Source organism: Macaca fascicularis, chromosome 8, assembly GCF_037993035.2.
Source record: "Macaca fascicularis isolate 582-1 chromosome 8, T2T-MFA8v1.1".
NCBI classification, from domain to species: Eukaryota; Metazoa; Chordata; class Mammalia; order Primates; family Cercopithecidae; genus Macaca; species Macaca fascicularis.
In genome coordinates this window covers 115116971-115133414 of record NC_088382.1, presented here as the reverse complement: position 1 = coordinate 115133414, position 16444 = coordinate 115116971, and the positions used below count along the sequence as shown (strand labels likewise).

The 16444-nt window shown below is 37.4% G+C and overlaps 1 protein-coding gene across 12 annotated transcripts in view; it reads right to left on the bottom strand.

Moving 5' to 3' along the window:
• Positions 1–16444, bottom strand: part of ZFPM2 (zinc finger protein, FOG family member 2) — a 503820-nt gene that overhangs the window by 299938 nt on the left and 187438 nt on the right. The window lies entirely within an intron of this gene.

Here is a 16444-nt window from a genome sequence, read left to right as displayed (position 1 = left end):
TATATTTTTGAAAAGGATAACTTTCCTTTTAAGCTTCCCTTATTCCACTTCTTTCACCAGAAGCCAGAGCTATTAACAATTTGAGGTCTCATATCATTTTATTTATTTCCAAATAGCAAGACCATTGATTAAATGACATTTGTTAAATAGTTCATTCTAATTTATTATTTCCATATACATTTATTATACACCAAATACTTACATATGCATGAAACAATATCTGGATGAATTCTGAACCACTCTTTCATTTGTCTTTTTTTCCACTATTATATCACCTAGTGACCTAATTATTGTACTTACATAATAGGTGTTTATATCCATAGAAGGCAAGTTCTTCCTTATTTTTTTGCTCTAGTTATTTGAAAGTTTTGGCCGGGCACGATGGCTCGTGCCTGTAATCCCAGCACTTTGAGAGGCCCAGGTGGGCGAATCACCTGAGGTCAGGAGTTCGAGACCAGCCTGACCAACATGGCAAAACCCAGTCTCCACTAAAAATACAAAATTAGCTGGGCATGGTGGCGCATGCCTATAATCCCAGCTACTCGGGAGGCTGAGGCAGGAGAATCGCTTTAACTCCTGAGGCAGAGGTTGCAGTGAGCCCAGATTGCACCATTGCAGTCCAGCCTGGGCAACAAGAGTGAAACTCCATCTCAAAAAAAAAAAAAGAAAAGAAAAAGAAAGTTCCACATTGTATTCTTCTTCTTCAAATTCTTGCCTTTAAACTTTTAAGTTCCATATTTTTTTTCCACAATTTTCTATCAATTCTATGACTTAAATGTAATTCCTTTTATATTTACATAATTTATTAAAGCCATTAATTAATACTGTGAAGACTGACTCATCCCTTCCCCCTTAATATATTCCTCTGAGCTAAGAGTTTCACTGAAATATTCTTATCCTTCAAAGCAGTTTTTTTTCTTGAAAATATCTGGAGCTGTATTATTGGTTTTCCGCTTCTAGGAGTACAGTTCTATTTCCTTTCTATCTTCTAGAAATTGCTCACAGTTTCTAGATTTACTGATGGACCTCTTTCCTGTTTTCTGGATCACCGTGTGTGTGTATACACACATACATATACACACACACACACTTATGCACACACATGCACACTTCCCCTCCATACACACACATGGTGTGTGTATATATATATATATATATATATACACACACACATAAATTTTATAGGATTTCAGACAGCAAGAACTATGGGCACATATGTTCATTCTACTATCTTGAATCTTGATCCTTTTAGCTACATCAAATTTTTAACATATAGGTAAATTTCTGGTCATCATTGTGCCCACAGTCATTTCTCACACTACTTAAGATGGTCTTCAAAGTCTTCAGCAGTGTCTTATAGATAAATGTCTATTATCTGCTAATCTCAACCCTTTAAGGCCCCAGGCCTCCCCATATGTCTCTCACCCTCTAAAATTGTCCATATATCTTTTCTCACGTTGTTATCTAAACTTGGACACTTCTTCATATAATGAAATATCTCTCTATCAATTACTCATACTTCAAAGTCCACCTCAAAAACCACCTATTCCAAAAAAAGCTTCCCCATATCCTTCCCACCCAGAAATAATCTCCACCCCAGTACATCACTGGAACGCTTTGTTCCTCTACGACAATGCTTATCACAGTCAACCATCTGCTACTATGCACGTGCCTATCTACTCAACTAGATTAATGCTGCCAGAGGAAAAGGATTATGTCATCTATACATATATAAATATGTGTGTGAGCGTGTACCCACAATGTGTAACTTAATTAGGCTGAATTAAATTATATTTTTTCTCTTAAATAGTGTTACAAAGCTTATCACTGGATTCCGCAATAAAGTGGAGATTTTGTCCTATTTTTTTCCATGCTGTGCCTTCACATCCCACTTATATTAATAAGTAATTGACCTGCATGTTGAGCTCCTGCATAGTACTTAAGAGGCTGCTGTGTAAATATATATTAAGTGTTGTCATGATTCCTTTACATGTTGCATTTTTACATCAACTTAAAAGTCTTTCAAGACAAATTTTTCTATCTTACTTTTTTTTGTTATTAAGATAGGAACTGGCCTTTATGTACTTGAAAATGTTTGCCTTGAACAATGTTCTGCTGCCCTGTATGTATTTAACACTTAAATTTACCTATCCTTTTGATCCCTTTCATCAATTGAATAGTTATTTTCTTTATTTTTGTTCCCTTTGGTATAGTCTTCTACAATAACAGGATATTTCTGTTCCTAACAAAATAGCTTATCAAAGAATTCAGGTTATCCAAACAATTTTTTGACTTAGAAAAGGAGAGTTAGAAACTAGAGAATTTTAGGCCAGCACAAAGGTATTTTTCCTACAGGCATTCTCATAATGAAGGTGGAATAAAGGTTACTACATAGCTATAGTAATTGCAAGACAATAGGTTAATCAAAATATACAAAATCACATCTAAACGTTCCTGAGTGAATTCTGAAGAACACATTAAAACAAAAAAAAATTCCAGGCCATCAAAAGTAATGTCAACATACTTGAGACCTCAGGAGCCCAACCATGCAGTCAAGTGTTCCTATATTCCATGTGTGATAAATGTGTCTTTTATTATAATACGTATGTGAGTTCTGAATTCCAATTTCATTTTAACTCAAAAACATCTGCATAATATCAATTACCTAAACTATTAACTGCATTATCTCCAGTCTCTGACATGTAACACACACTGGAGGCAAACAAGCATACGAAAATCCAGGATCAGAGCAATGTATATTCAAAAGTATCTTAAACTCCTTAAAATAATCATTTTGGGAGGATACTGCAGGATTATCTCAATTTTTTTTCTTATTCCTAGATACAAGATCATTTCTCATCATTATTCAAATAATTTAAAATTATATCTTTAACACAAAACTGTAAATAATAATTCTTATTTTTGAACTATCACTAGTTTTCAAGCATTGAGCTAAGCATTTTACAGTACCTTATTTGATTCTCAAAACCATATAAAATTTCAGGTATGTTTCTTCTCACCCACCAATTATACACCATAGCATAATAGCTTAAACACATGGGCTCTGGAAATGGGTTTAAATCTCAGATTGGCCACTTACTAACAGTAGACATGTTACTGAATTGTGTTTAGCCTCAGTATTTTTCATGTATAAAGTGGAGATGTTATTTGTATGTACCCCATGAAGACACTGAGAAAATTAAATGATTGATTTATATTTGCTATTTCTGTAGAATGGTGTGTAATACATAGGAAACACTTAATATATGTTGGCTATATTTATTATTTTTTTCTCCGAATCCTAAAGCAAAGTTCCCCTTAACTAACACATATCAAACCAGTTTCTTGTCCATTTACTATTTTTTCCTTAGTGCCCTTAAATGTTTGCACAATTGTCATCAGTGATATATCACAAAGTAATCTACAACTTTCCTTAAAATTGTGGTCTATTTCAAGCTCAAAATAACCTAGCAGGTCCACATTCCAAAATGTAGAAGTCAAAAATGGTTTAGAGAATACTACATTATCTTCCTTGTCTAGCACATATTTTTCAAATGTATGCGCTCTTCAACTAGGCTTTCATATTTTCCTTCATAACAATTACATTTCAAAGAGCTTGTTGCCACTGAAACACCTCCTTTCAGGCCAACACCTCCTATTTTTCTTCTCTGCTTACAGCAGTTATGTGGCTGTAATAACACAAAGGAATCTGCATGATTTCAGTGCATGACTCATTTCCAGCAAATCAACACACACATTCTCAATTTTTCATGCATGAGAGATGTGTAAAACTATAAAAATGTTTGGACATTTGAGAAGACTAAATCAACAGAGAGTAAGCGTTTTATCAAATCTACAAGTGAAATTAAACTTTAATTTGAATAAATAAACTCTACCATGAAAGACGAGTTGCTATCCATCTGAGCTAAAATGATGAAGTATAATTGTATCTATGTTAATAGATCCACCAAGCACAAGGAAATTGCAGCAGAGACTCCTGTATGAACATGCTGATGATTCACAGGTGTGTAGGCATGGGTTGTAAACACAGATGGAAAGGGTAACAAATATATGAATATATGAGTTACTATTGTGGTCTGCCTCTCTTCAAAGATGGCATTTATTTTTCCTAATCCTTAGGTAGTTTCAAAAAAGGTGTCTGTGAGATAGCAATGATGATATCCATTTTCAAAGTGCCTATGACTGAATTAACCGAGATAAAATCAACTTAGTCACAAAATTTTCAGAGGAAAATATTATCCATGCTATGGTAATAGAGTAAACATTGGCCAGTTCTAAAAGACTGGCACACAATGATCAAGGGTATTGGTTGTTTGCTAAGAGAATGGTTCTTTTGTTGCTTTGAGACAGAGTCTCCCTCTGTCACCCAGGCTAGAATGCAGTGGCATGAACATGGCTCACTGCAGCCTGGACCTCCTGGGCTCATGCGATCCTCTGGGCTCATGTGATCCTCCAGGCTCATGTGATCCTCCAGGCTCAGCCTCCCAAGTCACTGGGATTACAGCCACGTGCCCCCACACCCAACTAGGGGTGTGTGTGTGTCTGTGTGTGTGGGGGGGACGGGGGGGACAGGGTCTCACTATGTTGCCCAGGTTGCTCTCAAACTCCTGTCCTGAAGTGATCCTCCTACCGTGGTCTCCCAAAGTGCTGGAATTACAGGCATGAGCCATTGCGTCCTGCCAAGAGTAGATCTTAAATATTCTCACCATACACACACAAAGATAAACATGTGAGGTGATATATAGATTAATTAGCTTGATGTTGGTAATCATTTCACAGCATATATGTATATCAAAACATCATGCTGTCCACCGTACATACATAAAATTTTTATTTGTCAATTATATCACGATAGAGCTAAAGGAAAATTACTTTAAACAATTTTTATATCATCGAGTTGTCAAGGAAAATCACTTTTAAGAGTAACAACATGTATCCTGAGTATATTTGGACATCAGAACCCCTGATGCCACATAATTCATTCACTGAAGCAAATGTCTCCGTTAAGATATTCTGTTACTTAGGATTTGACCACTGTTATCCTTGACAATCGTAACAATAGTTATAAACCCTACTTTGGTTTCTTGCAAATATCGGAACAAGCTTAAATCCTCTATTCCATATTCTTCATTCTTTAGTAAATTACTGAAGTGTAGTGAAGGGATTCACAAAACTTGTTTTCAGAAGCAAAAGGAAAAAAGTCAAGAAGTAAGTGAAAGTTATTCAGATGATGAATAGAAGATTGTTTTCATTTTTAAGACCCTGGACAGAAAATAACACTATGGTTAGAGCAAGAGCTATAGAAGCAAAAGACACGAGTTGGCATTTTTACTTTATTACTGGCTAATTGTGGGGCCTCACTTTCTTTTCCTGGGAAACTGGGGATACTAGTAGTGCCTATTTCATAGGCTTGTGGCAGAAATTATAGATAATACTCTGGAACGGTGCTGGACACACAGTTTGCTTTTGACAAATTTTAACTATTATATCTACCCATGATATAGTTACCACATTAGACATACAGAACAGCAAACCTTGCCAAAAAAAGAAAAGGGAAACAATTAGTCCAGTGGCACTATTCCATGTACTATAAATTATTCATTTCATCATTATAAACATCTGAACACATGGCCACCTTAAGGACAGACTGAGACATCAGACATGTTTTTTTCCTAAATAATGCCCAATTTCAACTGTAAATGGACCAATCTTCTTGAAGATTAAAAATAGAACTATTTTAAAAACTACCACTATTCAGGGTTATCTAAAAGTATATCCAGATAAGAACATAATTTTCAAATACTAATTATCCCCAAATATATTTATCTTATAACATTGCTTGCATTCCTTTTAATAATTAATTTCAAGAGGAAACCAATGCACACATTGCCTTCCCAGAATCTATTCCTTCTTATCCCATGAGCATACAATTTCTATGTGGCTTAAGAAAAATTGATTGTCTGCTGTCTCAAGGTGGGTAACAGATAGGACATGACTAAGACTATTCAGTTTATTCTTTCTGGCTGGGCACAGTGGCTCATGCCTGTAATCCCAGCACTTTAGAAGGCCGAGGCAGGCAGATCACCTGAGGTCAGAAGTTCGAGACCAGCCTGGCCAACATAGTGAAACCCCATCTCTAGTAAAAATACAAAAATTAGCCAGGTGTGGTGGTGGGTGCCTGTAACCCCTGCTGAGGCAGGAGAATCGCTTGGACCCAGGGACCTGGGAGGCAGAGGTTGCAATTAGCCGAGATCATGCCACTGCACTCCAGCCTGGGCAGCGAGAGCAAAACTCCATCTCAAAAAAGAAGAAGAAGAAGAAGAAGTTTATTCTTTCTTGTACAATGACTGGTTCAAGAAGTGGACATGCAATTCAAGTCAGACCCATCAGAGTTAATGTTCATATTAAAAATTCTCTAGACAGAAGAGCTCCCCTACTCCCCAGTGTCTGCGTAGAGTCCACGAGAGCAACTAGTCTAAGAATAAGACTAAAGCCCAAAGTAGGGCAGAGCCTGGAGACAGCAAGGAACCACAGCTGTACCCTGAAGAGCATCATAATCCTTTGCCATTTTTACTTCTGTAAACCGTAACTATTACTATCTGTATTTTATTCACATTAGGATTTGTTATTTGTTACAAAAGTTTCTAAATAATACAAGAATGCATGGTAGACACTAAAGATCTTGGTCTAGGAATCTAAAACAAAGCAAAACAAAAAAGTGGTAAAAAATAAGATGCTGAGTGAGTAGATGGATGTTCCTGGAGCTTTGAATCTTACTTCTTGCTATTCATAGGGTAGTGAAAATCAAATGAGAAATTACATGCAAATAAGAAGCACAGTGCCTGGCACATAGCACACAATAAACACTCAATCCTCCTATTTATACCTATCTTCTTGTCTTCTTGAAGAGAGGGTGGAAAGCGGCATTAGTATTAAGCATTTCCAATGACCACAAGCAATATTTGCATGAAAAAAATCTGAATTTACTAAAATTTTATCTTAACGTATCTTTCTACTTCAAATTAACAAATGATTAATTATATTTGGCACTTCGATAGTTCCAATAACTTTCTAACTTTTCTTGTAATGCAAAGTTGAAGAGATTTTGTTTAGTGTACATCTTCTCCCCTCTCAACACTTTCCTTCCAGGGCCTCTAAAGTTACTGAAGATAATAATGTTACACCTTGTCCTTGTCCTTCAAACATTCATTCACACTAACAGGTCAGTAAGTTAATTCACAGCCTAAATTGCTATATACCTCTAAGAGAAAGCCAGATGAAGGGTTAACTCTAATGCATTTATTCATATGGATACTGATTAAGAGCCTACTATGTGCAGGCTTGATATTAAGCACACTGGGTACAACCAGAAACAAACCAAAAAAGCCTTGAGTCTAGTGAAAAAGACAAGCAAAATTCAAACATTCACACAGGAAGACGTACATTGCAATTGTGACAAGTGCTATAAAGAACAGCACGGGTAGGATGAAAGCTCCTAAAATGGAGACTCTCAGGGCGGTTACAGGAGATATCTCTGGGGAGCTGATAATTGGTCTGAGGCTCAGAAAAGAGGTTAGAGAAGATAGTGCTTCAGGCAGACGCAACAAGTCCCGTGGCAAGGAAAAGCAATGCGCTGTTTATAGTGAGGCTTCTCACAAAACCAACAGAGCTGGGTGTGAGACTGGAGACTGTGAAGAATCCACACTGTCCGTCCAGTCGCAATATACTCTAGACATCCGTAGGGCTGGGCTACAAGTGGGACTGATTCTAGACACGTCAAGGTGATATGTATACATTCGAAACTGTAATTTATCTGCTTAAATCTCCATCAGAGAGTGAATGATGTATTTTAAGGCCTATCTGACTTTCTTATTAAAAATAAAAAAAAGACACGGCTGGGAACGGTGGTTCACACCTGTAATCCCAGCACTTTGGGAGGCCGAGGCAGGTGGATAGCTTCAGCTCAGGAGTTCGAGACGAGCCTGACCAACATGGTGAAACCCCATCTCTACTAAAAATACAAAATTTAGCCAGGTGTGATGGTGCGGACCTGTAATCCCAGCTACTCAGGAGGCTGAGGCAGGAGAATCACTTGAATTTGGGAGGCAGAGGTTGTAGTGAGCTGAGATCATGCCACTGCACTCCATCCTGGGCCGTAAAGTGAGATTTCGTCTTGGGGAAAAAAACAAAAAGACACTCCAGACCTACTAATTTCAAATCTTTGTGAGTATAATCCAAAAATCCACGTTTTCAACTAGCTCCTAAGGTGCGGCTTCTTATGCACTCTGCAGAATGAGAGTGAGTGATGACAGCAAGATCACTCCCTGAAGTGAATGATGTATTCCACCCTTAGAAAATCCTTCAAATAAACCAATCCATACATTAATGACATAGAATGTTAGGACCATATAAAAATGTTTAAATATTATAAACAAATTCAATGCCTTTTTAAAGCGTAGGTATCATCCTTCATAATTAAAAATATAACTTTTCAAAAAGACAGTTTCATAAATACTGATTCAAATACTGGAAGAATGCAGACACAAAGAAAAATGCAAATGTACACCTCCATCTTTCATAAGAGTGCTAATAGCACAAAGTAAAGAGGGATTCTGTCTGGAGTAGATGTGCTTTTTATAAAGTAATCTGGAGACTCAAACAATAGCAGAGCTCTCCAGTTTGCCTTATTCTGCATTTCTACATCTAGGATACTAACTACTGACATGATGATGTACATGAGATCTGAAAGAAAGGGACTTTTCCCCCATGAACTCCTTATATAGACCTTAAAAAATAGGCATCGCTTTGGATCAGATACCCATTATCAATTTGGACAGAGAATGTCTAAACCACTATTATCTGCAAATGATTCATGAGTGCAGGTATTTCGCTACCTGAGGATTTTAGTGAAACCATAAATATAAGAAAAGACAGAAGCTGGAATTCATAAAGGGCCTTAAAAAATATCTAGGGTAGAAAATTCTGTCCAATCTAAAGAAAAATGTAATTTACTAAATCTGACTCGCACTGTCTATTTCTAAAAGAGGTCTTCCTTATTTATCTGCTGTTTTGCATGTTGGGCCCACCATTCCACAACAACAAACACAAGAGCTAAAGAGCCCACTGAAACTCACTCATTGTGAAAGCAGCTTTTCTTGTAAATGTAAATCATTGATCATGTAGAGTTAACACTTAAAACAAACTAGCATAACAGCACCTTTAAAGACTCGCAAAGCCAGGAATAAACAAGGGAAAACTGAATCTATTTCTACATTTAAAAAGTGAAAAAAAGAAAAAAAATTGAAACATGCACATACACACACAGATACACCTACATGTATTTCTGGCACATGACATGTATGGTAATATAAAAATCTCCAAGTACTATCTTTCCTATTCAAATTCCCAAGGTAAAAGTAACCCACTGTCTTCTTATATCAAAGATACAGTTATTTGACCAATGAATTTACAGAAAAAGAAACAATATCTTCCTCTGACATTTGTAAAGTTAAGCATGCATATTAAATCATTGAAAATTTTAAGGGCTTATTTCTCTTTCTGCAATTCTTTTTAAGACACATCCACCCTTTAACATAAATAAAACCTCTGGAGTCCACCCATTAATCAAAGACCACTAAAAGCTAGCATAAAAAGGAATGTATACCACATGATTGGCTACTGAATGAATACCTAGTGATAAAAAAATGCATAAAACTAATTTTTTATATTATGACGACTATATCCACTCTTCGTAGACTGTTTTCCTCATATCAGGTATAGTGCTTAATGTTTTACAAAAGAATACAGTGTTCAATCCTAGCAAGTCTGTCAGGGGTACTCATTATTATTCCCATTTCATAGAAGAGAAAATTGAGACCCAAGGTCAACTGGTTTACAAGGGTCAAAGCTGTGATATGGCCCATGATCATCTGATTTCAAAACCTATGTTCTTCACAGGTAAACAATATAAATAATATTTTTCCAAAAAACCCAAACATTTAGTCTAAATAGGACTCGCAATGCCTTAAGCTCATTTCAAGAGTATTTGAAATGCCTTGAATATTTGTTGTGCCTTCTTTTCTTTTTTTTTTTTTTTTTTTGAAACAGAGTCTCGCTCTGTGGCCCAGGCTGGAGTGCAGTGGGATGATCTCAGCTCACTGCAACCTCCGCCTCCCAGGTTCAAGCAATGTTCTGCCTCAGCCTCCCAAGTAGCTGGGATTGCAGGCATGTGCCACCACACCCGTCTAGTTTTTATATTTTTAGTAGAGATGGGGTTGCACTATGTTGGCCAGGCTGATCTTGAACTCCTGGCCTCAGGTGATCCGCCCACCCTGGCCTCCCAAAGTGCTGGGATTACAGGCGTGAACCACCCCATCGGACCTGTGGTGCCTTTTATAAGGGAAGTTCACTTTGAGTGCCATAACTATGGGCTTGCTGGTTTGGGATTACTGGTTTGGTCTGAACTGACCAAGTGATTTCTGTAATCAAGAGTATGCAGCAGTGTTAGCTAAAGGTTCAGGGTATAATGTTGTGATCTCAGAAGAAAGGCTTTTTCCTCTAAAATAAATTACTAGCTTATATTAGATCATTTGACTTTTTGGTACCAAACTTATACCAACTAAAACAATTCATCCAATACGATTCAAAAAAATGTTAGTATCACATCAGCAAAGTGAGGAGTTCAGAAAGTGTCTAAATTAAATAATTCTGTCCATGTAACAAACAGAGTTCTCCAGAGTCAAAATAAAGCAAAGATTCATGACAATCACTACCATGATTTGGGTTGGTTCTGGCCATGGGTCCCCATCCAGGTGAAGAGCTGAGAAATGCAACCCGCTTCCTAACTTTGGGAACAGGAATTGTTTTGTCTTCATGTTTTGAAACCTGCTAAAATGCAAATAGGCCAGAAAGAGAGAGTAACTTATACATCATCAGTTATTTACTTCTCAGTGTGGACAGGCTGATTGGAATCTTTCCTGGGAGAAGATTTGTCTATAAAATAGAAAGTGAAAGAAAGGTGGGAACATTAGCACCTGGCATAGCAAGGAGCTAGCAGAAGTGGAAGCTGCTGAAGGATGAGGGAGTTGAAGAGCATCAACAATAGAGAATTCCTACATGCCAGTCTGGCCATGACCAGCCAGTGTTGAAGGCCATTCTTGCCCAATGGGAAGATTTAGTGGCTGGTACAGAGACAGCATTCCTGAGTGCTACAGGCAGGCCTGAATCACGGGTCCCGTACTGTCTGCAGACCTGTTGTCTTCAACACCAAGCAACTGCCTGTGAGACTGACCACAGACACCCAAGCACTCTGAAGTGAATACATGAAACCCAAAGAAAAGGGTAAAATTTCTAAAGCAGTGAACATATTTTAAGACTTTCTCAATCTTCGTCTTTTTGAGACACTCCTTGTGGAATATGAAGTGATGAGCATTCCTGAGGTTTCAGGGGGCAGACCCAGTCCCTCATGTCCCCATCCTAGTGCCTGAGTCCACAATCCCGTACCTCCTAACCAACAGCTTTATTATTATACTCTCACTGGAAGGAGTGTTTGAAACAACTGTTGACTTCAATAATCAATAAATTCTTGTCAGAGATGTTTTGCAACCTCTCCACAAGAATCAGAAAGTAATTCCAATCACCTTAAATCATGTCATTTCACCCAGAGACCTTTACTGTGAATTAGGGAAAGGGGGAGGTCAGAAGCAGAGAGATAAAATACCTTTTGCATATTTTAACCATAATCAATCACTTTATTTCATGACTAAACGGTGTTTGCTATCATTTCATTATAGTGAATCATCTCCAGAAGAAGATTCCAAATTGAAGTAATTCCTGGGGGGGGGGGGGGTAACATACACAGTCCCCTGCCCTGATATTTCTAAATAGCCCTACAAACATAGTCACAAGTAGTGTTTCCCAGCAATAAAGTTGTTCTTGCTTTTCTTGGATTTTTTTTAATGTAAATTGTTCAAAAACTATTTTAATCCCAGAGTTCATATAGGGAGTGAGGTGACTTGGCTCTTTAACAGTCTCCAGAGTCATCTATTTAGACATACAAGGCTGTAATCATGGTTCTACTGTAGCAAAGGCAAAAGAAGGATAAGACTACATAAAGGATACGAACAGTTCAGTATTAAATGCTGGGAAAAACTATAGTTGAACTAGGACTGGTTCATCTCCATTATTGCTTTGGGACTATGTGAAGGAGGTATCTCAAATCACTATTTTTATCTATATCTATATCTATATCTATATCTATATATAGATGACGTGTAGATGACCATGAAACACAAGAATATAAATTGCTGGGGAATATATCTGCTAATCGTATCAGTGTGATACAGATTGCCTAAATTGCCTACTTTATTTTAAATATGTCCTATCTGAAAAATAAATCCTTGTGTTTTATCTTCTGCATAAAAATTTACCACAAAATAGCATTAACTTTATTTTAGCAATAGCAATGATATTAACATGAAACAAAATCTGTGAAACAGATCATAACTACTACTTCTCTTCTTTAAATGACTCCTAGGTTAAAAAAATAATAAAAAGTGAGAAGAGAGCAGAGAAAAGGATAATGTAAAGTTCAGCCATCAAAAATGGCTTCATTAACATCCTTAATGAAGCTCATGGGAGCCATTTATTGACTCCTCAACTATTAAGATGGAACATTATTACTGCTTTAATAGTATTTCCATTTTCATTTAGGAAATAACTAATCAAGGGATCAATGTACCAAAGACTTTATTTTCTTTCCCTTGGGTCACCGCAAGTACATTTTTTAAAATGCAAAAAAACATTACGAGCAATTCCCCCTGGCACCATATCGCATGAACAATTTAAAGAAATAACAAGAAGGGTGAAAGGTCAACAGCTACCGATCTGAGCGCTGTTATAAAACAAATGAAACTCGGTGAGTGGAAAGTCTCCCTTTCTGGGAAAGGGAAGGGATCCCTTCCACTGAGGGAAGCTTCCCCTCCAAGGTATGCAAAGTGCCTCCACCCTGACCTGCTGTCAACCTGTAAAACATTTCTATTTCTCAGACTCACTTAGAATGCAAACTACTGTTTTCCTGGTAGTTCTCACAGCTCTGCTTCCTTTGAGGTACAGATGTGTAGCCACAGAACCCAATCAGATAACACCTATTTACATATTTATAAAGTCTCCTGTAAAATCTCCTATCAATTGTTACTGCTATATATAGGCCTTTCAAAGTATCTTGTGGGCCCGGCGCTCTACTGCACCGCTCCCTTCAGGAACCTGATATATCGCATAATGTGATTTCAATGTAAATGGGGCCCATCACACAATCACACCACTTCACAAACTCTTTTCTGCTGGGGTAGCTTAAATCTAAACACACTCAAGCAGCTTGCTGCACTGGAGCAAGATTCCTTCCACATTTAAAAAAAAATAAAAATTTATTTTTCAAAAAAATCCAAAACCCCAACACAACAATGCGAGGGGGAAAAAAAAAATCTGAACGTTTTCTGCAGAAAGATGGGCTGTCTCCAAATCCTTGTGCCCTATCAGACAAATTAAAGTAAATCAAGCATGAAATGAAGCCGAAGAGCCCTGAGATAAGGCTCCTTTAAGTCGTTTACAGATTAGGATAGAAGAGGTGCATCTGGTCTCTGGCAGTGAAGGAGGCCAGCTTCTCAGCTCACAATAGCAGCCTGTGTATAGGATTACCTTACCTTGTCACTGACAAGGGAGGAGGCGCCTGCCTGCAAGACGTCGCTAACTAACTTCCTAATGTTCCTGGTTAAGGTCTCTTATTAAAGTATTAATTGTTAGGAGAGAAATGTATTTTGATAAAACAAAACAACCCCCACCCCATGCCCCTAAAAAAAAATCCCACAGACTGATTTATGAACTGGTCAGAAGCTGATAAACTGAGGAGGTTGGGGGCGGGGGTCGGCTACCAGCAGATGAGCCTCTTCTCTTAATCAGGCAGGACTCTTCTGCTAGAGACAGAAGCTGATAAGTTTCCAGCAGGAATTAGTGACACGGCCAAGAAACTGTGTTACTGGTTGGACTGGTACTCTAGCAGCTGCCAGAAGGACCTCTCTTGTTATCAGATGGGATTTTGCTGCTGTAAACGGTGAGGTATTCTCCAAAAGAAACTGGACACTCTCTCAAAATGTTAAGCGATTAATCGTTAAACTATAATAGTAGGTGGGTGTAAGATTTTCTTGGAAGCATCTGGAATCCTGCAGCTTCTCAGTGAAGATCTTTTCTTTCCTTGGCACTCCTAGCAGCCTGGAAACTACCCCTTCTTTCCTTCCTTGACAAAGAACTTTTTCTTCTCCAATAAATTTTATTTATACCTTGTTTCTGTCTAAGGAAATTCTTAATTTTCCACCACAGCTGAAAGACTGCCATCATCCTAACCTACTCATCAGTTTCAATTACTCTCAACTCCATTCTACCCCGGTTTTCTGATTATACAGGGTAGTGATAATGGAGGGAGTGGTGGGGTTACTGTTTTCTCTTCTCCATGGGTACAAGCATGACTTTTCCCCAAGACTAAATAAGACAGTCATGCTATTGGGTGGGCCATTTTTGCACACTGTAGTGAAACCCCTTGAGAATGAAACAGTATAATTCTATTAGGGCATTAAGCATTACACTCTATTCCAATAAAAGCTACTTCATTGTGCGCAAGGGCACATGACATTCGTATCGCTCTTTACAGTTTACAATGTGTTGCCATTTGTATTTTCACATTTGAATTTCACATGCATCAGTTTGAGATAGGTAATATTACCAAAACATTATGATGAATAAAGTGAGGCCCAACTGGATTAAGTGACTTGCCCATAATAATTATGGTGGTTAAATGCGAAGTCTAGACATAGAACCAAACCCCACGTTCCTTCCCAATATATAACATTGCCTAACTATAATAATTTCCTCATGTTTGAATAAAAGGATATCATTGTTAAATGATAGACACAGGTACTCACCCCTAACCTGAGATCACTCTTAGTCTCTGATTTGTGTAGTCTGCAGAATTGAGAGACACCTGACACGTATTAAGACATAGATGCGAATGCAGGTAGATATGCTTTCATCTTAGATAGCTGTATTCAGGATCTTTAGGTTAACATTATCAAATCATCTTATTAATAACAAAACATTTGTTTGCATGAACCTGAAACATGGCCTTGGTCTGACACTCCTGGATCCATCTGTTTTATGTCTCCAAAATTATCTCTTATTATCCTTTTTCAAGGGATCTACTTTCTTTCTTTCTTTTTTTTTCTTTTTTTTGAGAGAGTCTCGCTCTGTCGCCCAGGCTGGAGTGCAGTGGCACAATCTCGGCTCACTGCAAGCTCCGCCTCTCGGGTTCACACCATTCTCCTGTCTCGGCCTCCCGAGTAGCTGGGACTACAGGTGTTCGCCACCACACCCGGCTAATTTTTTATATTTTTTAGTAGAGACAGGTTTCACCGTGTTAGCCAGGATGGTGTCCATCTCCTGACTTCTTGATCCGCCCATCTCGGCCTCCCAAAGTGCTGGGCAAGGGATCTACTTTCAACCCTGTTAATGTATATGATTTTATTTCTTTTCGAGTTTAGATACTTATTGAAAAATAAGTGAATACATCTTTTGCAGAAATGTTTCTTATAAGTAAAAAAACACAATGAATGCAACTTTATTTAATGTCATTTCCCAAATTTCCATTCTGACACCAATAGACAATAGAACAAAATATTGTATTCCCGACAGAAGGTATCTTTGTGAGTGGTTTGTTAGCTGGGAAAGTAAAAGTTTCAAATATAAAGGAATTTTTTAAGTATTATATTTAGTTTTTAAGAAATAATCTGAATTAGAAGATTCTACCTGCTAAAGGAAACAATTTATAGCCAAGTGTTACAAAGCACTTGGAAAATAACTCCTAATAGCAAACTCTGTGCATGTGCATGTAGATGAAACTTGATGAAATTCGTATGTTCAAAACATTTATGAATATGTCTGTAATTATTTTCAGTGGAGTAGATTGAGCATAATCCTTCTCTCAGCACAGAATTGATATATTTACAAATCTGTGACCAAATGATGATATCTAACAAGTACTCACTGCTCGCTGCTCCAAAATAATAAACTATCTTAAATTATGCCAAAAAAGATAAGAGACATGCTTTATTTCCCTATTTATTAATACTGTGAGGAGGTGACATTTATTCATGATATTTACAGTGCTTCTTTACACTTGACTTTGAGAAAGGCACTTTTTTTTTGCTTCTTCATTGTGCATGATTTGGAAACAGATTTATTCCTGCTTTAAAAATATCATTGTTAAAAAAAGGGTTACAATATATTCTTCCTTCATAAAATATTTCTGTCAAACACAGGCTAAAATATTCTTCATACCTTTTGTCACATTTTACCATTATTGGAATTTGAAACTGAA